At 42.4% G+C, this 27136-nt stretch overlaps 1 protein-coding gene and 10 non-coding genes across 12 annotated transcripts in view; 7 read left to right on the top strand and 4 right to left on the bottom strand.

Moving 5' to 3' along the window:
* The window catches only part of LOC133452316 (NACHT, LRR and PYD domains-containing protein 3-like), a 92477-nt gene that overhangs the window by 46935 nt on the left and 18406 nt on the right, over positions 1–27136 (top strand). The window lies entirely within an intron of this gene.
* Positions 5455–5527, bottom strand: trnar-ucg (transfer RNA arginine (anticodon UCG)). Its single transcript has one exon. It is a non-coding gene; the product is annotated as a tRNA-Arg (tRNA).
* trnat-ugu (transfer RNA threonine (anticodon UGU)) lies at positions 6299–6371 on the top strand. The gene has a single exon. It is a non-coding gene; the product is annotated as a tRNA-Thr (tRNA).
* On the top strand, positions 7366–7439 carry trnat-agu (transfer RNA threonine (anticodon AGU)). Its single transcript has one exon. It is a non-coding gene; the product is annotated as a tRNA-Thr (tRNA).
* trnap-cgg (transfer RNA proline (anticodon CGG)) lies at positions 9885–9956 on the top strand. The gene has a single exon. It is a non-coding gene; the product is annotated as a tRNA-Pro (tRNA).
* trnaq-uug (transfer RNA glutamine (anticodon UUG)) lies at positions 11768–11839 on the bottom strand. The gene has a single exon. It is a non-coding gene; the product is annotated as a tRNA-Gln (tRNA).
* On the top strand, positions 12092–12163 carry trnap-cgg (transfer RNA proline (anticodon CGG)). Its single transcript has one exon. It is a non-coding gene; the product is annotated as a tRNA-Pro (tRNA).
* On the top strand, positions 12843–12916 carry trnat-agu (transfer RNA threonine (anticodon AGU)). The gene has a single exon. It is a non-coding gene; the product is annotated as a tRNA-Thr (tRNA).
* Positions 14540–14613, bottom strand: trnat-ugu (transfer RNA threonine (anticodon UGU)). Its single transcript has one exon. It is a non-coding gene; the product is annotated as a tRNA-Thr (tRNA).
* On the bottom strand, positions 15626–15698 carry trnat-cgu (transfer RNA threonine (anticodon CGU)). Its single transcript has one exon. It is a non-coding gene; the product is annotated as a tRNA-Thr (tRNA).
* Positions 15928–16000, top strand: trnak-uuu (transfer RNA lysine (anticodon UUU)). The gene has a single exon. It is a non-coding gene; the product is annotated as a tRNA-Lys (tRNA).

Genomic DNA, 27136 nt, shown 5'->3' with positions numbered 1-27136 from the left:
TGCTCAGAAATCAGGCTATCGAGGAAACCAATGCTTTCATCTGTGTGAGTAGGTGACATAACCAGCTCAACAAGATCTTTGAGTGTCATCAACAACTGCCATGCTTGTTCTTCTCAAGTAGCCTCAATAAGCACCAATTCTCAGTTGCATTGCCACCAATGGTTTTACGGGAGGCAAAGGTTGGAGGTATAGCTTGAGGACAATTTGTCCTGTCTTTCCACTTGTATGGAAACTGTTTGATTATTCTATTGAGCTCTTCAAGAGAGAAATATTTTTTCTTTATCAATATATCTAAACACAATGCCAGTTTTAAAGGTACAATACCCTCAAGTAAATCATGTAGTACATCAGGTGGGTAACCTGTTGTCACATGAAAATGATTTAATCTTTCAGTAATTGTACACTGTCTTTTAACTCCACGACTATGGGGTAAATCCACAAAGAACAGATTGCGCCCGCAAATAGCGCTGTGAATTGCGCTGCATTAGCGCCCGCAATTTGCCCCGCTTTAAGGTCCTATTCACAAAAGATTTTGCTCTAATGATATACCGGCGCAAACACGCCCATAAAGTTTTGCGGCTGAGTGCAATTTGCACTTGTCTGAGTGAGCGGAGCTGTTTCCAGTGTTCTCCGTATTTCAGCACACACATTGGTCCATAATGAAAACTGCAGAGAGCACAATAGACTAAACTTTCACGTATTTGTACTTCTAGTATTTCGCATGCAGATAGATAGATAGATAGATAGATAGATAGATAGATAGATAGATAGATAGATAGATAGATAGATAGATAGATAGATAGATAGATAGATAGATAGATAGATAGATAGATAGATAGATAGATAGATAGATAGATAGATAGATAGATAGATAGAAAAGACCTCAGTGTCTGTATGACATAAGCTAATGAAATGTCAAATGTTAAGAGGCTGTGCGCATTTACGCACAAGGGACAGCACCAGTAACTTCATTAACACTGGATCGGGATCAGGGGGCTCATCTATAAAGCTTGCTTGCGCAGAAAAAGCGCTTGAAAGTTGCGGAAGCCGCCTTCTACGCAAATCCTCGGATCTAAAAAGAAAAAACTAACCGAAAAATCTGCTTATCTTTACGGCAACTAGGACCCTCCCGTAAGAATTTACTTAAGACACGGGGAACTGGCGACGCAGGGTTTGAGGTGGTGAAATGAAGCCAGATTCATGTCATACTCTTAATAATGTCATCACATATCACAAAATATATCAGACTTAAAATAATAAAATAATAAAATAAAATAATATATCGCTGATCGTGTCCTCTGTGTGTGAAGCTGTCAGTCAGGACTCTGGTGCTGCTGGAGCTGCAGCCGCGGTGCAGGACACGCCGGGAACCTCCTTCCCCGCTTTAGGACAGAACAAATGAGGGGCTGCGTTTAGGGAGCCCCACGGAGCCCCTCATTTCTTCCCTAAAGGGACTCAGATTTGTTTTCATATATATGAGTTTTACGCGCGCGTGAAACCTTTACGTGCGGGTGTATGGTGACTAAATTATGGCCCCGCGTTAAAACGACGCAGAGCCTACGGCGTAGGGTACGCGGCGACGCGCACCTACGCCGTAGGCTCTGCGTTGGTGACGCAGAACCATAAACCCGCCCTGAGCCGCTCTGAGGGGAGACGGGAGAGGAGGAGTGGGGGCGGGGGGGGTGGTGAAGCGGGGCTGCGGGGCCGTTCTCGTATCGCTTTCATACAGTGTCTTGATAATTTGCAATTTAAGGCTGAGCCTACCGTTAGTTTTTAAACTGTAAAAAGTAAGGGGAAAATAAACATGATTTTGAAAAGACGGGGGGACGTGTGTCCCCCTGTTGCACCGGGGAACTCACGGCGTTCCGCGCAGCAACGGCGTGCTGCCACTCACTCGCTTTATTTTCTACTATTTATTTTTCTACTTTTACTGTGACCACAAAATAATGTGGTTTTCCTGTCCTCCTCCTCATCAACAACATCTAGATCTCAGATCTCAGTGAAATTCAGTGGCACGGTGGCTCGACACGTTCATTCATTCATTCTGAAGCCAAACAGGTTGCATGAAGCCACTGCGCATGCTCAGCAGGCTCATTCATATGCAAAATGATTCCATTTTCGGTAGAAAGTGGGCGTGTTGAGGGCGGGACACCAGGCGGATTCACGTGCGCAGCCTTCCAGCTGGACTGTGATTTATAAAGAGAACCTTACGTGGAAGTCTGCGTGCACGCGGTTTTATAGATCCGGATTTTTTTTTGCGCCCGGCATTTTCGGCTTTTGAGCGTACGTGCACTTTTAGTATGAATCCTACGCACTCCATTTTAAATGAGGCCCCAGATCAGGATCTAATGGTAATTCATGTTCTTTGTTTTGCTACACGTATAAAAGCTGTATGTGTACACTGTATGAAAGCGATACGAAAACGGCCCCGCAGCCCCGCTTCACCCCCCGCTCCCTCTCCTCCCCCCCGTCTCCCCTCAGAGCTGCTCAGGGCGGGTTTATGGTTCTGCGTTCCTTTAACGCAGAGCCTACGGCGTAGGTGCGCGTCGCCGCGTACCCTACGCCGTAGGCTCTGCGTCGTTTTAACGCGGGACCCTAATTTAGGCACCATACACCTGCACGTAAAGGTTTCACGCGCGAGTAAAACTCATATGAAAAAAAATCTGAGTCCCTTTAGGGGCTCCGTGGGGCTCCCTAAACGCAGCCCCTCATTTGTTCTGTCCTAAAGTGTGAGGAGGTTCCCCGCATGTCACCACGGCAGCAGCAGCAGCAGCACCAGAGTCCTGACTGACTGAGCTTCACACAGAGGGACACGATCAGCGCTATTTTAATTTATTATTTTATTATTTTAAGTCTGATATATGTTGTGATATGTGATGACATTATTAAGCTGTTAAACACACACATTCTAGATTATGTTTATATGGTGGAATTGTTTGTAATAAAGCAGCACTTACTGTATGGATGAATCCTGAGCTCCGTCCTGTTACTTTTATTTTTAAATCCGAGATAAGTCCACAACCCCACTTGATCTGACTGTGTACAGTCATGTCTGACTGTAGATTTCACCCTTAATATCATTCAGTATCACACAGGCTTGAATGACATTGAGAGAGAGAAACAGAGAGACGGGGAGTGAGGAGTTTGCGCGCAGTTTAATACACGCTTCTGAAAGACGGTATTTGCTCCACTATTTTTGCGTGTGGCAAATAGCCCTGGGCCCTCATTTATCAACCGTGCGTACGCACAGATCTGTGCGTAAAGCGTGCGTACGAGCATTTCCACGCAAAGTATGGTATTTATCAACATGTATTTGTGCGCAGAAACACGTGTAAATATACACACAGCTCCGACCATGCGTACGCACAAAACCTAGTGGTAGAACAGTGAAACTACAAATAGAACCCATTAAAAGAGTCTCAAACCTTACATGTGAAGTTTGAGATCGCTGTGACTGAACCTCCTCCAATTAATAAAAATTCTCCATAAGTAATTCAGACATTTTGAATAATTGGTGTGACAAGCTATAAAAGACAGCTTTGGCAGGACGACCTGAAAAGAAAATACAAGTACCATGGCTTATCTTGCACTGTTGGAGGATTTAGAGACCGTGCGCTCCGCAAAAACACGCTCCGCAGAGAGCGCGTTTTCAAAGAGCGCGCTGATCTGTTCAGTGAGCGCACGGAGCGGCTTCTCAGCAGGTACCGCTTCCCCAAAAACATTCTGATGGATCTATGCTGTGATTTACAACTCCATCCCAGTCACATCCAGCTCCTGTCCACCCTGGGATGTTTGTCCACCGGAACATTTCAGAGAGAGATTGGAGACATGCGGCATTTCGCAGCAGAATCATGCCGGCAGTGTTGGATGCAATAATTTCTCTGGCCCTAATTTACACCCAGTTTCCATACACACATCACCAACAAGCCCAAATTAAACGAGGATTTCACGCCATCGCCGGATTCCAAACATAATTGGAGCTATATTGCACCCAAATCACAATAAAAGCACCATCACATAATGAATTTAGTTACGTGAACATGAAAGGATTTCATTTAATCAATGCACAAATAATCTGCGATGCAACGATGTCTCTGTTGCCCGTCGTTGCCCGGTGGCCTGCAGGAATGCAACACTCATTTATTCTGCAGAACAGCTCTATTGGTGTTTGCACCTCCAAGCAGGAGCTTTTGACTCCAACCAAATCTTAATTTATGGATAATCTTCCAAGAAATATATCAAACATGGTCAACATAATTATTTTACAAGCTAAATATCACATACATAAATGCAGATGGAATAACAGCAAACCCCATCTGAAAAATGAATGTAAACTGTACTTAGCGCAGTGTTTCTCAATCCTGTTCCTCATGGGCCCCTGTCCTGCATGTTTTAGATGCTACCCTGCTTCAGCACACCGTGATAAAAGTACCTGTGTCATCAACAGAGCTGTGCAGACCTTGGTGACAAGCTAATGAGGACCTTTAATTAAAATCAGGTGTGTTGGTGCAGGGAAACATCTAAAACATGCAGGACATGGGCCCATGAGGACCAGGGTTGAGAAACACTGAGTAGCATCTCTAAAAGTGATCCGTGAAAAAAACGATATTGCCAAAAGCTTATATGAAACAATGTCTTTGATTCTTAATTTTTATTAATACACTTCCCATAGCTTGTCAGTAAATGTATCTTTTTTTTTTTTGCTCTCAACCCCCCCAAATGTTGAATATTTGTAGATAATTGATTATTTTGTTCCATTTGCCTTTTGTTGTAAACTCTACAGAATTTTGTTCAATAAAGTTTGAAAACCTCCAAGCGGGAGCTGTTGTTGCTCCATATATGGACAATTGGAGGCGTTTCTGAATGCAAATGACGGTGACCGTGCACGAGCACGGCAGTTTAGAACAGGTGGGATTTATCATCACTGATGTGCGTACGACCAGCGTCCGCACGTTTGATAAATCCGGATTTTTTTGTACTTACACACATTCTAAATTTCACTCCTACGACAGAATTTAGGACCTTTTCTACGCACTGTTGATAAATGAGGGCCCTGGCCTTTGTGAATTAGGTGCTTTTTGCAATGAGGCTTATTTGCATAGAAAGGGGGCAATTTTGCGCCGAATTACCTAATTTGCATGCATGCAAATGGTACCGGCGCAGACTGCCACTATTTGCTTGGCAGCGCAGTTTGTGGAGCAATTCGCCCTTTGCGGGTGCTTTGTGAATTGGACGCTCTCTTTTTGTCTCATTTGCACCGGTTTAGCGGCCGCAAAAGCAGCGCAATCCTTTTGTGGATTTGGCCCTTAATGTGTGAGTGCCGGACTGCAGCTTTCTACGTTCACGTCATTCTTTGTACATCCGACCGTGAGCGTTGAAAGTGGCGTACGCACGTTTTTTGTGCGCCGCACTCTTAGTACATAAGGCCCCAGATCTAACTATCTGAAGGCTCTATAACCACAGAGGGACTTGAACCCTCAATCTTCTGATCCGAAGTCAGACGCCTTGTCCATTAGGCCATGTGGTCCATGAGTTTCTCCTCTGAGGTGACCGAGAGGTTAGGGTGAAGTATGAATCATCCAACCAGCCAACGTTATCCACAACGTTGTAACGGTGCAAATGTTTCCAAACGTAGTGGGTGTTTTGAACACACCCAGGACGCTCAGTCAGGCTCCCTTCAGCTCCTCCCTCTGCTGCCCAGGTGCAGCATATCAGCTTCATCTGGACCAGTTGAACAATTTGTAGGCAATGCACCCACACTCAATGTAAATAATCTTTAAACTTTATGGTGAATGAAAACTGCTGATCAGCTCTGTTTTATAAAGCACATTTTTACATGAATAAAATAAGAATAACAAGAAAGTAACACGACAAATGTTGAAGCACAACAGCCATGAAGACCATTTCTACAAGTGTTTGAACCAGCAATTTTAAATGTCTCATACCTGTTTAGATGTTTTTGTATAAGATTAAGGGGGAAGAACAACAGCAGAGGGCGCTGTTGCTACATTTGGTAACGTGCACAATTCAGAGTTGGTCCTGGCTACTTTTGCGCCCTGGGTGAACTGTCCAACATTCAGATAAATCAATCACCGCTTAGGAGGCAGGTAACCATATATGGTAAGTATAAAAGTTACCATCCTTCATAGCTCTGTTACTTCACATAAAGCCAGGACAGTAGTGGAACAGGTTTGTGTACTAAATATATCACAGTGAGGTGAAATAAAGCTGCTCCAGAGGTAGAATGAACTTGTTGTGTCAACAGGGTTTTTATAACAAGTTGAAGACGTGTGTTGAGGGCCCTGTGGCTTAGTTGGTCAAAGCATCTGTCTTGTAAACAGGAGATCCTGGTTCAAATCCCAGCAGAGCCTTTAAACTCATGAAGACAAAGGTAAGGATGTAACTCTTGTAATGTTTAAAACCATGTACATGTGGAAAAAAAGTATTCAACTTCTGGGTTTTCCACAGGGTTGGATAAAGTCTTCTCCTCCGTTAGGGAGGAAACTGTTTGTCAACAATTACAATGTTTCTCAGTGTAGTAAGTTCTTCATGTGACATTTCCTAAGCAGTAGAAAGCAGACTGAACTCATCACATTTACCAGCCCTCATGAATATTGAGGTGATTATTGGTCATCAGTGAACAGTCGTTGGCTGACCGTCACTGCCAGGGTTCTTGAGAAAGCTTTGATCCAGTCAGGAGTGGGTACAAAGAGAGAGATCTGTTCATTCAAATGTCAATGACAAACCTCTCCAAGTCTATGTCTCTTTTTAAGAGGATGCTGTTTCCACATGTCTAACTGAATATACCTGCAAACATGAAGACGGTAATCTAGAAGTTGTTGTATAAGCTGAGGGACAAATGGAGGTAAGTATCTTGTGATATTGGAGAAACATCATCAAATAGTTACTTTCCCTGACATGGAGACTGCTCATCTGGTCGTAATGCTGGAAAACTGTGACGTCTCATTCAGCAGTTTGAGAATGTTAAGAAAATTTTTTCTTAACATTCTGCAGTGTACAACATAATCTCAGGTACCTGAGACTCTATGGAAACCATCCCAATCTCACGCGCAGTGCAGTAACATCAGAAATTATAACCGATGTTGTAGTTTGTTAAGGATCTGGGGCCTCATTTATAAAAGAGTGTGTAGGATTCATACTAAAAGTGTACGTGCGCTCAAAAGCCGAAAATGGCGTGCGCACAAAAAAATCCTGATTTATAAAACCGTGCCATCTGCGCGTAATGTTCGCTTTATAAATCACAGTCCAGCTGGAAGGTTGGAAATCCTGGATTGCTCCGAATACTCCAAGATGAGTGATTTTCAACTTCAGAGTGTAGAGTTCACCTTCTGGATTGCAGATGGAGGTTCTGTGTTTTAGTTGGTCAAAGCACCTGTCTAGTAAACAGGAGATCCTGGGTTCAAATCCCAGCAGAGCCTCTAAACTCAGATGTGTTGAGATGCTGAAAGTTCACATATCTCTGACTGCTGGTTCTGGCAGTATTTCTCACATGATTGCTTAATTATAGCAGAGTACTTTGTCAAAAGTACTCCTGCTCTTAGTGAATGTTCTCTGTTTTGTCATTCTATTGGAGAACTTCTAATCTCTCCTTATTTTTGTAATAACCAGAGAGGGTAGATAAACCAAAGTGTCCTCTAAAGAGTGAATGTGAGTTAGGAGACCTGGGGCCTCATGTACTAAGAGTGCGTGGATTTCAACGTGAATCCGTGCGTGGAATTAACAAGACCGCAAAAATTCATATGTACAAAACTGTGCGTACGCCCAAATCCACGCAGGTTTCTCTGTACATCCCAATCATCGTGGATTTGAGCGCACATGCGGGAGCACAACACTCCGCCTTGTCTCCTCCCTCAAATATATGTTTGAATATGATATGAAGATAATTATCCATTAAAAACCGCTCATCCTAACAAGAAAATGCTCTGAGCTGGAATAAATAATTCATTTTGGGGCATTTAGGGGTGTCGGACTCCAGTCCTCGAGGGCTGGTGTCCCTGCAGGTTTTAGATGTTTCCCTGCTTCATTGCACCATGATACAAGTGACTGTGTCATCAACAGAACTATCCAGACTTTGATGACAAGTTGGTGACGATGATTCATTAGAATCAGGTGTGTTAAAGCAGGGAAACATCTAAAACATGCAGGACACCGGCCCTTCTGGGATTCAGTTTGACACCTACATTATGCTGTTCTTTGCTTTGTGTTGCGTTCGGTGAAGAGTTGTGGTTTTGTTATGATCGTACGGGTTTGTTAATGTTTATGGGCAGCGTTAGTGCATCATTACACTCTGCTTTTCTTGTTTGTATTTTAAGAACCGACACCAGAATTTTTGGTGGATGAAAAACGGCTCGTTCTGCTTTATTGTCATGCATATTATATACTAACGGATTAAGACCAATGTACACGTTTATTGAGTCTTACACATTATGGATGTCCGCGATCACCTCTCTCATAAGTATAACAATGTGAACAAAATACATTTATATTTAAAACATGAAGCATTACGATCCGATTCCTCCGCTGCAGAAATAAAGACAATTTGTGCCGACGGGATTATCGAGATGCAAACGTGAGAAATAAAGAGCAAAGTTGCTGTAACTCGGAGTGTTTCATCCGCAGGAGGAGAGACAGGTGTCGTGCCAAAAAGTGATTGAAGGCCAAATAATGAAAGGTTGTTTCTGCCTAAATATGACTTGATCTCATTCTTGAGCTTCATAATCTGAAATCTGACGGTTTAGCGCTCTCGCTCAACGGGCTGCTGTGCGCGCTCCCGCGGCCACAAATCAGAAGAAATCAGATTCTGGCAGGAAATCACTTTTTGGCACAACACCGGTTTTTGCTTCAAAATTAATTTTAATGTATTTCTGTCCAGACACAGTTATGGGATGTTTAGGATCTGGCTTTTATCAGTAGTCCTCCCATACGGTCGTCATGACGACAGACAGATGTCCGACCTGCAGCTCCAGCTGAAGCATCATGTTGGTCTGAACCGGAGCAGCTGGTCCAGTTCAGGGCAGAGATCCAGAAGATCCTCTTGGTACCTGAACCAGCTGATGGTCCAGTCTTAGTCCTGGACCAGCAGGTCCAGACTAAACCAGTTGATGGTTCAGTCTTAGTCCTGGACCAGCAGGTCCAGACTAAACCAGTTGATGGTTCAGTCTTACTCCTGGACCAGCAGATCGGTGGTGCCTGAGGACTCGCTCCTGATCCTGCATCAGCAGGTTCCTCTAACGGAGCCAAAGCTCCATCAGGATTTGCAGGTTCCATCGTTGAGCTCCTTTAGTTGTTTGTTCAGATCATGTGGTTGATTGTAAGATTGTTGCAGCTCCACTCTTGTGTAATTTATCTGGTGATGTCGGGACTGTCGTGTCCTTCACGTGGTCGTGAACTTATTGTTGACGTTACGTTTCCTCATATTCTGCACTTCACTGCATCACCAGTGAGTGTCTCCAACGGACAAAACCTCAGAAAAGTGCGTACAAAAGCCTTAATGTGTGAGTGAAGGACTGCAGCTTTCTACGTTCACGTCATTCTTTGTACATCCGACCGTGAGCGTTGAAAGTGGCGTACGCACGTTTTTTGTGCGCCGCACTCTTAGTACATAAGGCCCCTGATCTAACTATCTGAATCCTCACCAAAACATCACTGCTCATCATCACCTTGTGAAGACTTACAGAAAACGTTTGACCTCTGTCATTGCCAAAAAGGGTATTTAACAAAGTATTGAGATTTCTTTTGTTATTATTGTTTATTTTACTGATTGCTGTTTTTAACCTGCAGAACCATCATCTTTGGTGATGTCATTAATGACAGCACCTGCTTCTGATGACATGGAGTTTTTGTTGGCCAGTTGTGTGTTTTATGGCTCGTTGGTCTAGTAGTATGATTCTCGCTTCGGGTGTGCGAGGTCCCGGGTTCAATTCCCGGACGAGCCCGAGATTTATGCAATTGGTGGTTTTCTCCTCCAAGTAGCAAAGATTCAAGACTGTCATACACTGTATTCCTTTACCTGAAGACAAACATCGGCATGATGTGTAAATGCTGAAAACCCACATCTTGCTCCTCTTTCATGCCAAGAGATCAGCTGGTAAGCCGTACCCATAAACCCTTTACCCTTTTTTGTGTTATTTCACCAACCCATGTGCCTATTTTAAATGATAGAATATTGTGTGTATTATTGAAGGAACCTTTTGGAGAGGTGATAATTGACCTTATTACCTTACGGGTCCCATACTGGCACTGAGCAAGCTGCATGCACTTATAACAAGATGATCACATGATGGTGTCCTTTTAGACGTAGCTTTCTTGTATAAAGGGACTGTTGGGCGAAAGAAAAGGAAAAAAAAAGAATACATTCTAGCACTGGCATGGCAGCACGTGTGTCCAACTGGACTCACAGCACAAAACCTTGAGTTACATGCACTGATGCTTCAGTTGTTCTAAAATAGGACCATAATGCAACACCTGATTTATTCTTCTGCTTAAAACTGGCTCAATAATTAATGAAGTAGATTATTTATAAGATTGAATCTTCAAAATGAATTGATCAAAACGGGGCACCACCTGATGTAATCAGGAAAATGATAACTAAACAGCAACATCAGTCTCAAACTAAGTTATTGTTCAGAATAATAGTGAAGGGGAGGGAGTCCGAGCACAGACCTTTGTAACCAGCAGTTGTGACAAATGTGTGTGAAATAAACACAAACAACTTCTCTCATTCAAATCAATCAGAATTTATTTGCACAAGTATGAAGAAGATGGTAAAACAACACTTTGGATAAATTCTGATGGCTAAACTACACAAAACAACAACTAACTAACATAAACACAAAACTTCCAATCATCCGCGTGTGTGTGTGTGTGTGTGTATGTGTGTGTGTGTGTGTGCGTGTGTGTGTGTGTGTGTGTGAGAATCTTCAGAACAAGACAATTTAGAGCCTTTATTTTAAAATGGTTGGTTTTACTTTATCAGTTTGAGACATATTTTCATCCTCATTTTTTAAAAACATTTTCATCAACAGTCAGTGCAGTATGTTCATACATCCACTTTCTTGTTTGCAAAAAGCTCTGGATAGATTTCAGTTAATCTCTCACAGGAATGTCATGTATGAGAGGAAGTCTTAAGTAGCAGAGGATGGTTTCCATCCATCCACCTCTGGGTTATGGGCCCAGCACGCTTCCGCTGCGCCACTCTGCAGTTTAACCAGGATGTGACTCCACCACACAGTCCGTGACTTTGGGGGACGGCGTCGTCCTTTCAAATCTTCTGACAGTGTCAAAAATCCTACAACTCTGTCAACTAACTAACCAGCTTAAATGACATCATGTGACCCAGCACAATTCTCTCAGATATGAATGAAGCAGATCTCTTCTAAGACTGATTTCTTTCTGATTATCTCTTAAAATTGATCAGATTTGTTTGGAACTGTGAAGGGAAACAACTGTTGGAAATGATCCTTCGTATTGATCAGTGACCATCATTAGCATCACTAGCTGAAAACGACTGTATAAACTGCTTAAACATCATTCAAGAACACACTCATGATATTAGATACATTCATCACATATTTAAGGGTTCTTGTGGACATTTTAGGGTAACTCCAGCCCCCTAAAGCAGGTCTAATGGTGTCCATGTTTCCATTTCCCTGTGTTGTTTTTTGAGGTGGAGCCTTGTGGATTGATACTACAACATCATGTGGGTAAAACCTTGACACCTTTGTACCTGGTTGTGTCGGAGACTGACAGGTTCCACTGAGTTTTGAACTCAGATTACTGGAGTCAAAGTCCAGAGTGCTAACCATTACACCATGGAACCCTGTTCAGCTTTTATTGTGGTTTTATGGTGGTCCTGAAACCAGAACATGAGTGAAAAGCAATATGCGCCTGAGCATCTGACAGAGTGCTGTCCATGGTGCTAGGAGCGTCTGGGTGTTTAGGGTACCAGGGCCCTGGTCCTCCAGGCCCAAGGGCTGGCTCTTTCACTCCAGTGGCCGGTCGGTGGGGGGGCTTGAAAGCGGGTCCCCCGGGTTCGGACGGTGAGTTTTTGTTGGCCAGTTGTGTGTTTTATGGCTCGTTGGTCTAGTAGTATGATTCTCGCTTCGGGTGCGAGAGGTCCCGGGTTCAATTCCCGGACGAGCCCCAGTGACTTATGCATTTGGTGGTTTTCTCCTCCAAGTAGCAAAGATTTAAGACTGTCATAAACTGTATTCCTTTACCTGAAGACAAACATCGACATGATGTGTAAATGCTGAAAACCCATATCTTGTTCCTCTTTCATGCCAAGAGATCAGCTGGTAAGCCGTAGTCCATAAACCCTTTCCCCTTTTTTGTGTTATTTCACCAACCCATGTGCCTATTTTAAATGATGAAATATTGTCTGTATTATTGAACTTCCCCTATTTCCCTCCCTGAGTGAAGGAACCTTAGTGTCCTTTTGGAGAGGTGATAATTGACCTTTAGTCCGGGTCCCATACTGGCACTGAGCAAGCTGCATGCACTTATGACAAGATGATCACATGATGGTGTCCTTTTAGACGTAGCTTTCTTGTATAAAGGAACTGTTGGGCGAAAGAAAAGAAAGAAAAAAGAATAAATTCCAGCACTGGCATGGCAGCACGTGTGTCCAACTGGACTCACAGCAGGTTATGTTCATATGTGAGGCCCCAGTTGTTTCTGGTAGGAGGAATCACCATGGAGACAACGTAACTGAGAGGTTAAGTTGATGGACTGCTGATCCATTCTGCTCTGTACACAGATGTTAGTGCTCTAAACGTAGCACAGTGAGGTGGCATGAAGCTGTTTCAGAGCTGTAACATGGAGGCCCTGTGGCTTAGTTGGTCAAAGCGCCTGTCTAGTAAACAGGAGATCCTGGGTTCAAATCCCAGCAGAGCCTCTAAACTCAAATGTCTTGTCACATATCATGTGATCTGCCCCTTTTCAACCTTTCCCCAACCTGGTCTTCCCGTTGCTGCTTCCACATGCCTGCTGTGTGCTGTTGACCCCTCTTATGAGCCTGGTTCTGCTCAAGGTTTCTTCCCTCCTAAAGGGGAGTTTTTCTTGCCACTGTTTGGCTTAAGGCTTTTCTCCCACTAGGGGAGTTTTTACCTGCCATTGTTTATGTAATAATTGCTCGGGGGTTCATGTTCTGGGTATGGATCTCTGTAAAGCGTCTATAGACAATTTTTGTTGTATTAGACGCTATATAAATAAAATTGAATTGAATTGAATTGGTTCTGGCAGTATTTCTCACACAAGTACTTTGTCAAAAGTACTACTTTTCTTAGTGAACGTGGATGCTCTTCTTTTCATATCCTGCAAAAATTTCTAAAATCATGGAATTGGTTAGCTCGTCTCTCAACACAAGTGACCAAATCTTTCTCAATGCGAGGACAGGCCAGTGTTGTGCCAAAAAGGCAGTCCTGGTGCAGTTATTATAGATTGTTCCAAAATCTGTAGAAACGGTGCATCCAAGTGAGCACCGTGGCCTTCGTGGCGCTCGAACCCAGAGACTGTTAGGGGGGCTGATAAGAGGGGAGCTGGAGCCGGGGAAGGCGTTGAAGATGAGGGGGTTGTGGTTATCAGCAAATGTGTGTGTGTGAGCGGTAAGTCTGTGAACTTTGCCCCAGAGCTACTCCTCAGCCATTGTCCTTGATGTTATCAGACGGCCTGGTACAGTTCTGATCAGGTCCACAGATGTCCTGGGAAGGGGAGGGTTAGTGGGGGAAGAGCATCTTGTTTTTATTCCTCCAGGGAGATTGTGACTGGAGCAGCTGGCCAGGCTGCTCTGTCAAGGTCAGATTGTAGAATCAACAATGGTATTTAAAAAAACGGGCAGTAATTTTCCGTCTGCCTTAAGTCTCTGGTTCATCAATGGCGACTCCAAACAGACCAATTTCTGGTCAATCTCCGCCAAGCCGAGCTTCCAACTTCTCCAAGGTCTTTTCCATCGTGCCAATGAGTTCAAAAACCGCTGCCAGCCTGTTATTTAGCTCCCCCAGCGTTAGAGTCTGAGTGTTGGTCGCAGAGCTTATCCCCTCAACACAAATCTAATCAAGACGGCAAACTATAGAAACATGATTTCAAAGTAGATCAAAGTATGTGTATTTATTAGGGCTGTCAAAGTTTCAGGTTTAAAGTGGGAAAATAAACTGAATTTGTCACAGTTAAATGAAAACATCCAGATAATGTGGTTGATGTCAGGACAATCCCAGCATGTAACATTCAACTGAAATGAAACTGGCCTATGTATTCGGCTGCACAGTCCTATATAAACATGGGAAGCCTTCATTTCCACTTTAAGGCCCAGCTCTGGAAGCCTTTTATTTTCTGCAGACAAAACAAGGCAGTAAAGAACAAAATAACACTGAATTGAGAGGCTAAATGTACTAAGCATTAGCGTACCAAACAGGGGAGAAGGTGACATCTTTAACCAACCTTGTGGAAGACAAGACATTATATATATTTTTCCACAAAGCCTGTGTTTTTTATCATTACATATTCTTAATTCTCAGTTTAAAGGCTCTGCTGGGATTTGAACCCAGGATCTCCTGTTTACAAGACAGATGCTTTGACCAACTAAGCCACAGGGCCCTCAACACACGTCTTCAACTTGTTATAAAAACCCTGTTGACACAACAAGTTCATTCTACCTCTGGAGCAGCTTTATTTCACCTCACTGTGATATATTTAGTACACAAACCTGTTCCACTACTGTCCTGGCTTTATGTGAAGTAACAGAGCTATGAAGGATGGTAACTTTTATACTTACCATATATGGTTACCTGCCCTGAAAAGGGTTCAGTTAAAGCAGGTCTTGTGTGTTCCAGCAAAGATCATATTTCGTCATTAGATTTGAATAACTCAAGACTTTAAGCTGGTCTGATTTTTGCTGGAACCAGAATTATAATTCAGGCTTCAATTCTGCCAGTATGTGATCAATTACACCAATTATATCAATTATATTCAAGTCGGTTTTATGACTTTAATGCTTTGCTGTTCTTCACTTGTGCCACATGGTACTCCTCCAATTCGTGATGATGAAAGATGAAGAAATATTGTGTGTATTATTGAACTCCGTACCCTCCGTGAGGGTAGCTAAACCACAGTGACCTGTAAAGAATGAATGTGAGTTAGGAGACCAGATCTAACTATCTGAAGGCTCTATAACCACAGCGGGTCCACGACGGTCCGGTACAGCGACCGCTGCACCGATCCATCTGTCAATCTCATGCTCCATCGTTCCCTCACTCGTGAACAACGAGATACTTGAACTCCTCCACCTGAGGCAGGACTTCTCCACCACCCGGAGAAGGAACACCACCCTTCACAGGACAACATTCACAAATGCACAGAACAATTCACACGTGCGTAGGACAATTACACAAATGTAATTTTGATGCACTTATGTTAGAATAACATATTTTCATATGCACTACAAATGTCTGTGTATTCCATCTCAACACTGGCAGCTCAAAGATAATGTTGCTCTGTTGAACTCTCATAACTCAATCACCGTGTGAGAGGAGAAGGTGAAGACTTGATCCAAAGCAATTCTTTGGTTTTAAACTTAACCTGAGTTACATCCTTACTGTTGTGAGTTTAAAGGCTCTGCTGGGAGTTGAACCCAGGATCTCCTGTTTACGAGACAGATGCTTTGACCACTAAGCCACAGGGCCCTTTTCCCTCAACATTTTTGCTCGACATTTGGACTTTTTTCTCGAAGTGCATTATGATAAAAAATCTTCCTCCTCTAAAACATTATTTTTATTTTTCTCCTGGTGACCCTGCCTGACTTTAATGATTGCTAGCTATAACCACATGAACACTATTCCTTGTGACATCATCAATGACATCACATGTATCTAAAGACATGAAGAAAAGAAGAAAGAAAACACTCTGAATAGGACCTGAGTAGCTCAGCTGGAAGAGCATCAGACTTTTAATCTGAGGGTCCAGGGTTCAAGTCCCTGTTCAGGTGATTATCTGATGACCACAATTCCTGATTAAACAGAAACAACCTGGGGGGTATTAATCCAAGAAGGAGGTTTAGTGGCTAAACTGGGTATGTTAACCCAGGGTAAATGGTAAACCTGGGTTTTCTGTTCCAAAATGGTCAGGTTAAGTAAGTCACCATGGCCTCTGAAAATAACCTGGTAGGGGGTGGGCTTTATGCCGGTTTTGTTCAGATAACCTATAGGCGGGTGCAGTTATGGTTTGACCCCAAAAAATTGCAACAAAAGGTTTCTCAATGGTTTATTGTAGTGTACTTAATAACATATCAAAAGTCTGCCAAAGTCGGACCACTAGAAAGGTCCGATTTTCAAAATGGCCGCCGCCAGTCTCTAAAAATACCATTATTCCCTCATTATTCATCCTAGACAAGCAATCTTGGTGTCTAACCCCATGATTTGATTATCTAGAATTAAAATAAGCATATACAAATCATAGTGAAGTAATCCAAGTACAATTATGTATAAAAACAATTGACTATAAGCGAATATGTAATGAAATATGCAGTACATAGACATGAAAAAAAACAAAGAAAAACATTTCAAACATAATCTCCTTTTTCCACATGCCATAAAAAAAGATGTCACAATGCATGGGGAAATGAAGTTTCTCTCAATTCACATTTCCTGGTGATTTCTGGAGATTAATTTTTATACTAATGAGGAATAAATCAATTATTACTACGTGGTACTGTGAAATTAGTCTAAACAGGGCTGCCACGTGAAGGCTCAGTACCGCTAGCCCCTTTTTTATTTTATTTTTATTTATTTTATTTTTTTTTGTGTTTTTTTTCTTTTTTAGTTTTTTTGTGATTTTTTTTTTTACCGTCTTACTTATATTTTTTCTATTCCTTTTTTCCACTCCGGAGTAACAATTAGTCATCATCACACTCTTCCTCCCATAATGCTTGATTATGTGGATTCTCACAATTTTCCACTTGGCATGATCCACAGGCAGGCATGCAGGGCAGTCCATATCTTCTACAACTACAACGATGTGTACGGCAAGCAGTTGTGCAATTACAGTGGACCATCTGCAAGAGGCTCTCTGGGACAGCAGCTTTTTTTGTCATAACTGGCAGAAAACGATTGTCCTCCAATTTCCATCCCCAATCAACAGGATTCATATCACTATCCATTTCAGTCCACACCATGATCTGGTAATAAACTATTTGGCAATGATATTTCGTTGAGGACTCTGTAGGAGGGAGATGTTCTGGGGTAACAAATGCCTTCGCAGACACAATTTTCTTGCTGATAAGATTGTAGCGCAAAGATGCAAGTGCATCGGTATTCTTGCCACCAAACATGACTGCCATCGCCTTGCTCCCAAGGTCCTCTATGGCAGCTTTTGCTTGCTTTGGTAGTGCAAATCCATTCGCACATGCCTGGATGGTCGTTTCCCCATTCACAAGTTTCTGGAAAGCAGTTTTCTTCCCAACACCAAAAATGCGTGATGTTGTATCAGCCTGTGAAGGCATGAACAAACATCAACAGACAACACAAGTCTTTACCCAGGACCTTTTGCATCTCGCTGATGTCATACACCTTGGGTACTTTTGACTTATCTGAATGAAAATAAAGGCCTCTATTGCTCGTCTCACCATAGTAGAGAAGAAGAACAAGTAAATCTGTATCTTCCCCTATCAAGGTTGTGGGCTGATGTTGTGACGCTTGGACTGCAGCCTTGACAATGTCCACATCTGCATCCCCTGGTGCATTGATGACAGTACAGCCCTTCTTCTGCAGTTCCTCAGGGACAAGAATAAGCCCTTGTTTGTTACTGGATCTGGATAGGAAGTCATCCTTTCTTCCCACAAACTCAGTATTTGCATCCAAGCTAATAACCGGGTGTGCATGTTGCCCGCGCCGCTGATGTGTATTGTCTTTGATAGAAGGACCTTCACTATAACCATCAAAGACAACAGTTGCTTTACCATAATGCTTTATCGTAAAGTCTGCATATGACATAACTGTCACCCCTCTTCCATGGCAAGCGATGAATCAGGGAGCCACCATCAAGGACATACTGTTCAGTTGGTGGGATTGTTTCAGCCTAGAAAAAAATATTTATTTTATGTATAGGAAAAAGTCTAAAAATGTATTTAGTTTAGGACAAATTTGATCCACAGAGCTATCCACAACCTGTCAATAATTAACTGATACTCCTCACCTGAAATGGGTGACCTTTTCAGATGGTTTTAATAGGGCAAATACAAAATATTGGATTTCATAATTATGTAAGTGTATCTCTGCAGTTTGGACAAGACCAGTGGATTCCCAGGCCTCATAAACATAGGATTAGACACCAAAATTACTTGTCTAGGGTATATAATAAAGGAGCTATACACATTTTAGGGTGATTTTGACCATCTGGGACGCCATCTTGAAAATGACACCTTTTTAGTGGTCAGACTTTGGCAGACTTTTAGTATGTTATTAAGGACACCTAATGCTACAGAAAACTGTTGAAAAACCTTTTGTTGCAATTTTTTTGGGGTAAGGTGCTTTTTTTTCATATCTGCACCCGCCTACTAGTTATGTTCAGGTATTTAAGCACAAGTTCAGGAGGGCTGCTGCTTGTTACACATAGAAGCCCAAATTGTCCGTGTAATTCACCGTGAGAGGGTGATAAGACCACGATATGACATTTTATCTTTCCCTGATGAGATTTCAGCAGAATTTGTGAGAGCGCTACAGTTTTTCAGCAGAATCCCTGATGTATTTGAGTAACCTTCTCCATCCATACACTGTAAACTCTAATAAGTTCACAGAACTCAAGTTTTTTTTTAAACTGATTACCCAAAAATATTTTAGTGATATTTTTAAATGTTTTAAGTTTATATAAAATAAAAATTACACTTACAGTTGCCTTAAATTATCTTAATATTATCTTTAAAAAAGTAATATTCCACAGCTTATAGTTTGGGAGAAATACACTCAAAATTTTCAATATTCCTCAGCTCATAGTCTGTGAGAAATACACTCAAAATTAATTCTAAAATCAAATACTGATGCCAGCCCACTATACATATAATCAGCTAATAATGTTAGAATAAATGAAAGCGACACCACTGTTACAATTCAACCATTTTTAATGTTTAACCATTAAAAATTGTTTTAACTTTAACCATTGTTAATGTTTTTAATGTTTACGCATCGTGGGTCTGCCCTCTTTTCCTGCAAACAATGTGCATCGCTCTCCGTTTTTTTGCATGTGGGAGTTTCTGTACAGTATTGGAGACGTTGAACATATCGGGAAAGCAACTGCCTGTCAGTCGGTGCGTAAAGTGTGCCTTGCGCTAAAGCGCTTCATGCACAACTTTATTCATTTTCCTGGCCACAAACCTACGAGGGTCATTAAGGGTGCTTTCACACCTGTCCCGTTTCAAGCAGTTGTTCCGAACAGGGAACGTTTCCCCCTAAAGATCGGAACGTTTGGTACATGTGAACATAGCAATCGCGCTCTGAAACGGTACAAAACAAGCGATCCGAGATCTTGTGCCAATTACAGCACCATCCCAAAATGAGGCTGACTTTGTTAACAGGAAAGGTTTCCACAGCATCAATGTCCAAGTTGGTATAATGGAACCGTAAGCTGCTTTTATTTTTGAGCGCTCTCTTAATGATGTTTGAAAATGTATTTTTTCAATTGCCAGATGATGCGATGCTGCAAATCTAATATCAAACATGGAGGCGAGATGGCCAGGCTCTGTGCATGATGCAGGATGTAGGGAATAAGATTTGAGCACCACATTTCTACAGAGTGCGTTATATTACTAATATTATATTGTTCAGTTTTGCAAATATTCATGTATCTAACTTTGTGGTATATGTGCAATTGCAGGAGAATTTGCTGGCTATCTCCTGGGGGATAGAGGATATCTGCGCCCCCACTCTCATTACCCCGTACCCCGATCCGGATGCTGGAGCGCAAACGTTTCAACGTGGCTCACAGCAGAACCCGGGTCAAAATGATAGTCACAGAGTGCATGATCAAATCTGTCTCAATCATTTCAATTAAAGAAATACACTTGACAGAGTTTTCACTTTTTTTTATTTTTATTTTTTCAATTCATATTCCCATTGTTTGCTTCATTCATTTAATACAGGGGTGTCCAAAGTTGGTCCTCGGGGGCAGCAGTCTGCATGTTTCAGATGTCTCCCTGCATCAACACACCTGATTCTAATTAACGGTCGTCACCACCTTGTCATCAAAGTCTGGATAGTTGTGTTGATGACCAAGCTCCTTGTATCACGGTTTGATCAGGAGGACTTGCTCCATTTTTCAACCCTCGATAGATGATGTCTTTATAGATTCACCGGGAACTCGCACAACTCTGGGTTAACCAACTCTGGGTTAGTTGAGTTAATTCATAACCGGTGTGTTGGAACCGACTGAGGGGGTTTAGTCGTCATGGGTTCAAGTAACCTCAAGATGAGACTCAGTGTTTGTTCAACCTCCTTCTTGGAATACCCCCCAGGTATGATAGCCGTGGCCAAGGGGTGTTGACCAAACACAAGGGAGGCAGAACTTCCCTTTTACCAGTTTATTAGGCTGAAGGAGTGTGTGGTTTACAGAACAAAATAACAGATCCATAGAGAACAGTTAGGCTATCTGCAATAAACATCTATACTAAATAATACTCTTAAAATAACACCAAAGTATCATAACTCTGTCCTGCTGTTTAAACCTTTCTTGGTAATATAACTATAACTAAATAAACAGGTTTGTGTAACATTTATCCAAAATAATTTCAACAATCTGCCTCCAAATGATCACCCAATGTGGCAATATAATAACACTTTAAACAGGAATACAGGTAAAACATGTACTTACTTTTAGAAATACATGCACACAGGTGAACCAGAACTAATACTACTACTAACTAATAATCAAACTGGTAAAATTAAACTAAAACTAATATTTCTGCTCCGGTCTCCTTCTCATCTCCTCCCAGGGACTTTCCAACACAGCAGGTTCACTGCATGTGCAGTCAGTCCTGATTGGCTGCTGCCACTCAACAGCACATGAGAAGGGGCTGATGCTCCACCATCACCTCACAGTCTCTTAAACACTTACCATTAAATAATTTAACAACAGCGGGGCTTACAAGTTTCGCCACCATGGAGAGCAAATATGTCACCATGGAGATCGACTATGTCACCATGGAGATCGACTTTGTCACCATGGAGATCGACTTTGTCACCATGGAGATCGACTATGTCACCATGGAGATTGACTTTGTTACCATGGAGATAGACTATGTCACCAATCAGAAATGAAGTATAACAAACCAAGAGAACATTAAAAACATGAGGTTACGTGGTCACTAATAATAAAACACAAAGTCAAAGCAGTTCAGCACCACGGATGGCGACAGCATCATTTTGACACTCGCTTGAACTATTTCAGCTCAGTTTCTGCATCAGCAGCTGTAAAGTTTAGCAGAAGTGGCACAGCGGCCCACATGTTCACCAACATGAAGTACTACAGGCTGACTGAGTCAGAAACATCCCAGAGGAGGTTTTCATCACGGCGGTCTGCAGCGGGACCAGACCTGCTGCTGCTTCCATTTCCAGTGTCCAGCGCCGGTGAGGAGGGGGCTGCTGGTCAGGCAGCAGGTCTGCTGATCCCTGGAGCAGCTAGCGACTGCTCTGCTAACTCCCTCACATATTCCTTCACCTACTTGTGCCTTTTCTTCTGGCTTTGCCGCTCCGCCTTCATGCTGATGTGCAGTGAACTCATGTTAACTTAGTCCGTAAAGATGCTGGTTTGCTGACAAGTGACTGATGATGACGTTGGTGGACAAGTTTTACCCAAAATGCACTTGGAGACAATATCGGACATCCACTTGTAAATGTGCGCATCGTGAAGTTAAAAGTGAGAGTGAAAATAAAGTGCAACATTTGATTCAATATTTTACACTTACTATATCCCTCAAGTCAGTCGGTCTTGTAAAGATTTGAACAAACAATTACCCCAAAATATGATAATTCAGGTGTGTTTTTGTCCTACCCTTAATATAAAAGGGATGCAGGCTTGAAAATGTAGTCAATAATCTATAAATGTGGGTACGTTTCTCCCATGTTTAAGGTTTGTGAACCAGAGAGAGGAGGAGGAAGTGGGAACTTGCCCTAAGAAGGGCCGGTTTTGTCTCTGACAGGACGAGCTCTTCAGGAATGAGGACTTTGACAGGACGGGGCAGACTGTCTGCTTTAAACATGCTTTACAAACCATTTGAAACCTTTCAGCTCATCTTCAACATCCTTTTCCAAGGGTTTTAGCCCAAGCGATGTTTTTTGTTCCCTTCTTTTCATGTAGTTTCACAAGAGTGTGCACTTTTATTACTTAGGTGTAGTTTGTGTTGGTCTGAAGTTCTCTCCCTGTGATGCCCTGTTGTCTAGTGAAGTCTTCAGTTGAGTCATTTAACTGTATATTCATGTAACTCGGAGGCAGTGTTGGGGGTAACGCGTTACAAAAGTAACGCAATTACAGTAATGTATTACTATTTGCTGTAACGCAGTAATATAACGCATTACTAATACATTTTCGGTAATATTTTACTCGTTACAATCTAAGTAACGCGCGTTACAACGCATTTTAACCCGTTTAGCTGTTGTTAGAATTCACCAACACCGCGACGCGAGACATCCCAACAACAGAAAAAAGGACTCGGGAGCAAGCGCGATTTCCTGTTGTTTTTTTTTCTCTCCTGTTGAGGCTGATGATGACAACAGACACGACGCAGCCGGACTCTACGTTTGCGCGATGGACATTCGCCCATTATTTTCAGTTCCTCAAAGAGAAGGAGAAGAACGTCATTGTAAAATGCAACCTGTGTGCGACACCGAGGGAACTCTCGACGTCAAAAAATAGCACGAGTAACTTAAAGAAACACCTGGACCGGTGCCACGCTAACACTAAGCTGAAAGAGAGGGATGCACCTGCGGAGAAGAGAAAGAAAAAAGAGGACGAGCAGCATACGGGACAGACAAAGCAACAAAAGTTAAGTTTCTCTCGGTCTGCCATGGTTCTTGAAGCCAGAGAAGTGAGGAGACTGGTGGCAGAATTTATTGTGGAAGACATGCACTCCCTATCAACGGTAGAATCGCCAGCGTTCAGAAAGCTTGTCAGCAAAATCCCTGTGAGCAGCAACGACAAGGTAAGCTAACGTTGTCATAGAGAGTGGGCCATGCGGCCATGTATAGACCTTCTTATCATTTTAAATAACAACCTAAATAGCGAGTCCGTGCTGTTGAGGAGAAGTGAATCTCTCATGTTTTTTATTTTTATTATGATATGAATTTTTCATATACCGTAATACCGGTGAGTAGCGCACACAACGTTGGGAACGCAGCACGGCGGAACGTAGCGCCCGCCGGACCCTGTTTGTGAGGGGACTGGTTAGCGAGTGAGCAGTGAGCAGAACCGGCAGGGAAAAGTCAACCGTGCTGCGTGTCCGCGTGTAATCTAAATCTACCATGGCCTCAGCGTTAGGGCTCGGCCAAGTGAGGCTTTATAAATATATGGGCTTTATAAATGTATGAAATATATGAGCGCAGAGTCTCTGAGGAGTACGAGCCGGGCGCTGTGAAGCCTGATTTATAGTTCCGCGTCAAATCGACGCAGAGCTTTCGCCGTAGGGTACGCCGTAGTTCGCGTAACCCACGGCGTAAGGCCTGCGTTGGTGTAACGCGGAACCATAAGTCAGCCTTAAACCACACCTGCAGCCCATCAGCTCATGAGGATGAGAGGTTAAAACAGCGGGGCTCGTTTTGTTAACTCTGAGAGCTTTATTGGTTTGTTTTTTAGCTTGCTGGTGTTTTTTTCCTCTCTGGGATTTTTGAGTTATTTATGAAGAAGTTCTGAGTTCCGTGTGAGCAGTACTCGAGTTGAGGGGGGATGTGATGGCACCCCCCCAGAAATTAAAAACGGTCCAAATCATCCCCCCTGTAAAACACCTGTTTCAAGTAAATTTTCACTTGAAATAAGTAGAAAAATCTGCCAGTGGGACAAGATTTATCTTCTTATTACAAGCAAAAAAATCTTGTTCCACTGGCAGATTTTTCTACTTATTTCAAGTGAAAATCTACTTGAAACAGACTGGTTTATTGCTTGTGTAGTTGAAAAATACATGAGAACAGGACCTTGAAAACAAATAATCGCATATTAAATCGCAATCGTAATGTTGAGGAAAAAAATCGCAATTAGATTATTTTCAAAAATCGTTCAGCCCTACATTAGAATCATAAGTGCCGCCGCCTCATTGTAAACGGCATCATTTTGTGAGGCCATGCAAACCTGTATTTATACTAGTGTGGACATTAATGTTTTTCTACAATATTTCCTCCTCATGACAGTAAAATAGGCCATTCTAAGCCAATTTACTGTTTCACATGCGGTTGTGTTTGTGTGTGTTTGGCAGCGTGGAGGCATATCTACAAAAATATGGAAAATCTACAAAAGTCATCAGAATATTCAATTTAATGAACTATTTATCAAAATGTTGTCCCAGGGAATCACACCCCTGGCCTATGTTGTTCAATTGTCTCATTCTGTTTTCTATGGGCTGCATGTGGTGAGCTTGAACAGGACCATGGGTCAATTTACACCAGACTTACACTTTAAAAGGACAAAAAGTTCAGGCTCAGGATTTTTTTTTCTATCACCCCTGTTATTATTATTATTATTTTTTTTTTTTTACGGATATGCGAATATAGTCTGACCAATTTAAAAACAGCATGAGTTTAACATCTAGCTATCTTCTTAATTTTTCAGCATGTACTGCCTGACAGAAAAACATTCGCCAAAGATTTGGACAAGGCATATGCTGTCATGGAGAAGGAGCTGAAGAAAATACTCGAAGCCCAGCAGTATGTGTCAACAACAGCAGACATATGGAGTGCCAACAACAAAAGTTTTATGGGTGTCACCGTGCACTGGATTGATGCAGATACCTTGGCACGAAAGAAGGCTGCAATAGCTTGTAAAAGATTTAGGGGTAGACACACATATGATGCAATTGCAACATGCTAGAAGACATTTTTTCTCAGTATGGACTGACATACAATAAAGTGACTGCATATGTGACGGACAATGGGAGCAACTTTGTTAAAGCCTTCAAGGAGCATCAGCAACTTCAAGTGGAGTTGGAGGAGGAGGGGGAGGAGGAGGAGGGTGATGGTGAGGTGCAGTTCACAGACCTTCATAGTGTGCTTACTGCCGATGATGCTTAATCTAATTGCAAACAACGAGGTTGTTAAGTGGCTGGTGTCTAATCCAGAATCAAGGGCTGTGTATCGTAGTGCTACAGATAAATGTTCAGGACTGTGGACAAGGGCCAGCCGCTCCACCATCGCATCAGAGTGCCTGGAAGAGGTCAGTGAAAGAAAGTTGATTGTCCCCACAACAAGGTGGAACTCATTCTATAACGCCTATGCTCGTGTCATAGAAATGCCCCTCACTGACATAAATAGCCTATGCACACAGCTTCAGATTAAATGTATGAATGACAGGGAATACCAATTTCTCAAGGAATATTGTTACATTATGAAGCCTTTCACAGTTGCATTGGACATCCTACAGGGTGAGGACACTTGCTTTTTTGGGACACTTCAACCAACACTCGAAGTTTTGATGGCCAAAACCTTAGTAATGACACAGGGCCTATGGCAAATGACCACTGGGCTGCCTGAGGTTATCGTGGGAGCAATCAAAACTCGATTTGCTGCGATGATTGATTCCAAGGATGCACTTCTGGCTGCTGTTTCGCTGCCAAAGTTCAAGCTGCGCTGGGTAAAAGAAGAATCCAGAAGAGACCACATCAAACTCCTCCTCACAACGGAGTGCCGCTCCCTTACAACAGAAGAGCCTACAGCCCTGATGCCTGATCCCCCTCAACCTGCTGCTGCTGCCTCCAGCGAGGATGACTTTTTTTCTTTTGAAGTACAGCCCAGTGCCACAGCTGATGCGCCCATGTCAGTGGAAACAGAGGTAATGTCTTATCTCAGTTCTGCCCCTGTGATGGAAAGCCTGCACATGTTTCCAAGGATTAAAAAAATTGCACTCCGCTATAACACCCCAACACCATCCAGTGCACCAGTAGAAAGACTTTTCAGTCTTGGGAATCTTGTGCTCACCCCAAAACGCAACCGTCTTGGTGATGGACGCTTTCAGCGCCTTCTCCTGATGCGCTTCAACAGATATTTCAGTCAAGAGGGTGGTGGAATAGGCTAGTCCCCCCCGCTACACCCTAGAACCAGAAGTAGGCTATGTCCAGGCCATGACTGCCTTTATAGTTCTGTTTACTTTACCAGCCTTGTAGGCTGCATGCTACCTCTGTTATATAGGCCATTTGACAGGAACAGGTTTCTGTGAAGAAATAATTTTTTATTTTCAATTTTATGTTTATTTATTTATCCAGTCTTACATTTTTTGTGAAGTTGGGAGTGAAATGACTGATTTGTATTTCATATTTGCCAAATAGGCCCATGCACTTTATTTTATTTTCAGTATTCTTAAAGTACCGTATGTGCTTTAGCTAGAGCTCTAGCTGTAAGAGATTGAAATTTTACCAGCCTTTCTGTGGTAGCCTACGTTGTAGCCACGTTGTTTTTTGGCAAATTTCCTGGCTTCTCTGGCCTGTGTTTTATTGATTAGCCGTTGTAGGCTATGTTTAGATTACATGTTAATGTTTGTTGGACTCATAAAACAGAAGTTGTGTCCATTCAGTGCATGGCATCTTTGTGCTGTAAGCTTGAATTAAAAGGGAATAAAACAATAGAAACTAAAAGAAAAAGAGATTGTGTGTTTGTCATATTATAAGGCTATAGGCTATGTTATAGTGGGCTCTAACTCTATTTTGTTTCATATGAATAGGCCAGGACTTTAAATATTTGCAGCATCTCCATCATAACTTACAGACTTTGATCATTTGTCTGCTTATATGATTCTAACTGTCATTGTTACTTATTGTATTGTGCCATGAGCCTTTACTGTGCCTAATTATATCAAGTTATTAGTAGCTTTAGGGGCCTACACAGTCATTATGTTACATCATCCTCCACTGAATGTACATAATCAGCTATAACAATCTGCAGTT

The sequence above is a fragment of the Cololabis saira genome, chromosome 10, assembly GCF_033807715.1.
Source record: "Cololabis saira isolate AMF1-May2022 chromosome 10, fColSai1.1, whole genome shotgun sequence".
NCBI lineage: Eukaryota > Metazoa > Chordata > Actinopteri > Beloniformes > Belonidae > Cololabis > Cololabis saira.
This window is presented reverse-complemented; position numbering and strand designations above follow the sequence as displayed.